Below are 2,667 nucleotides of genomic sequence, written 5' to 3' on the forward strand. Positions count from 1 at the left end.
TAATAAGTCCTGGGGTCGATTTGCTCGACTAAAGGCAGTGCTCCAGCATGGCTGCAGTCAAATGACTGAAACAAGTAAAAGAGTAACTCTTTGACTAACCACCATTATTCCCTTCTTAAGTCAAGAAACTGATTTTGTAAAATCAGTTTATTGTTGAAGACTTTACCAGTTAAAAAAATTGTTATTGGCAGAAACTTGAGGTCTCAGTCAAATCAATATCATCAATAATTTCATAAATTTCACAACGAAGAGATTTCACTAAATTTTTGATTTTGAGAAAAAATATATGTTATACATATGTTCACAACCTTACAAAACTGTATCAGCTAAATAAATGATCTTCCCTATATGCTTTAAAAATACTGTAACATACTCATAGCACTCTTTCAAAAGAATTGTTTCCGTTCTCTTTGAGCATACAAAAGACAGATTTAGCCGGGGCAAAATGAGTAAGGCAAAATAAGGTAAATTTGCTTCTTCAGTTCTCCAGAACTACATTTGAAAACATCAATGTCCATCCTTAGACATTTGAAAACATCAATGTCCATCCTTAGACATAAAAATAATCAGAAATGCAGCAAAAATTGAAATTATCTCGATCAAATAAAAGAGGACCTTGGGAAAATGGCACATCATATGAAATTAATGAAACTCAACTAAATAAAAAAAACCTTAACATAAAATGTTCTCTATAACTTCTTCACGATCTGCTGGAGTGGCTTTCGTCCTGATATATTTACGCTCCATTTAGTTAAAGAGAAGAAATTATTGAAATTACACATTACTCATTTTACCCCATTTTAAACATCATTTTGAAACTTGAAAATCCCACATTAGTGTTGGGGCAAAAATGACTTGAAATCCAACAGAGTAAAGAAAATCGATTGTTAAACACCAAAAATTTTCCAGATATTTGATTAGCTACCTCGATTACAATCGGATCAAAGTTGAAGAAAAATTTCCTGGAAAAATAGTACCTGTCACCTGGCTGTTTTGGACTCTCTCAACTTCAATAAGAACAACTATGCTGACCAGTTTTTGCTAGCTAAAGATGATGTGATATTACAAAATAATGATGAAATATTTGCAATGTAATGATTTCAAAAAGCTTGGGAGGAAAAAATGAGAAATCAGGAGTTACTCATTTTACCCCGGATCTAATTTTGCACCATCCCCTCCCACCATATTATCATGTATAAATCCCGGCATTACTAAATATTTTATTGTTTTTCAACTGGTGCCATGGTTGCAATTTTTGAACAGATGTACTCCTGATTTGGTGCCGTAAGGATTAGAGTTCAGCTTCGTATAAGACAATGTTCTGGAAATGTTCGTAGGTAATACTCGCTTACGATGTAAAGTGAATATTGGCTGCTGATTTAAACACAAGGCTTGCAATTTTGAAGGAAGAGAGTTAGTCGATACCATACTGAAATACGATAAAATCTAATTATGGTGTATACTCGAAAACTTCGGTTAACTGAAGTTATACATGAGAATAAAAAGTAAAACAACAAAAGAACAAGTTAAAGGTGCCTAAATCTAGTAACAAGCAAGGGAGATAATTCTAACAAATCAATTGATTTAAACCAGCTCATCTCGCCCATTTTTTTTACCCATGGTCCCCTTTGACTCCTATTATACTCAGTTGGACCCTCATAGCCATTCAATGTTTAAAAAATCCTATTGTATTTCCATAATTAGATATTATTAGGAATAGCATTAAAAAATTGCTAAAATATTTTGTGTACTGCAGAAGTATAAGTAATTTATTGCGCATAAATTAATTATACTTCTGCAATACACAAAATATTTTAGCAATTTTTAAAATTTATTGCGCATAAATTTTAACAACAAATTCTTACATGGGCTTCGGTTGAGAACTACGGATTTAAACAATGCAGAGGCATGGATTGTCCTTAAAACCGACAAATGCATGCAAGGAGCATGTTTACTCTTATTACTCTCTAGTATCTTATTCTACTTTCTTCACTAAATTGACCAATCTATCTATCTATCTATCTATCTATCTATCTATCTATCTAACACACATACATAGAGGAGGAGAGATAAACATGTGTGTATATATTTCCTTACACACACACACACACTTTATTTCATCGATAGAAGTTACAAAGTGGCTCAAAGGCCGTAAAGGGCAAGTTACAAGTCACTACTTACCTGAAGATCCTGTGGACCTACAGGTGAAACGCAGAACACCAAAACACTGACTCGACCAAAATAAATCATTAATCACTACTATGGTATTGAGTACTGTTTTTTTCTATCAGTACTTAACACTAAAAGGGCACGAGGACACACACACACACACACACACACATACACACACACACACACACACACACACACACATGTATGTAGGCACGCCTACACAAATGCGTTTCCTTGCCACCAACTTTCAGAAAACTGAATACCTCTGAGTGAAATTTCCAAAAAATATGCTTCAGATTTTGTAGATTCTGATTACACCGGAATTTGTTGCAAAAATATTTCCCCGAGGGTCGAGGTGAGGAGTTTCGGACAATTCACACAAGTGGGATTTGTGTCTTTATAACTTTCAGAAAAATGAATATTTTTTTGCTGAGATTTTTTTCTACAGATACTATTCAAATGGTGTAAATTACAATATTATCGGAATTTAATATA

This window comes from Octopus bimaculoides, chromosome 13, assembly GCF_001194135.2.
Source record: "Octopus bimaculoides isolate UCB-OBI-ISO-001 chromosome 13, ASM119413v2, whole genome shotgun sequence".
NCBI classification, from domain to species: Eukaryota; Metazoa; Mollusca; class Cephalopoda; order Octopoda; family Octopodidae; genus Octopus; species Octopus bimaculoides.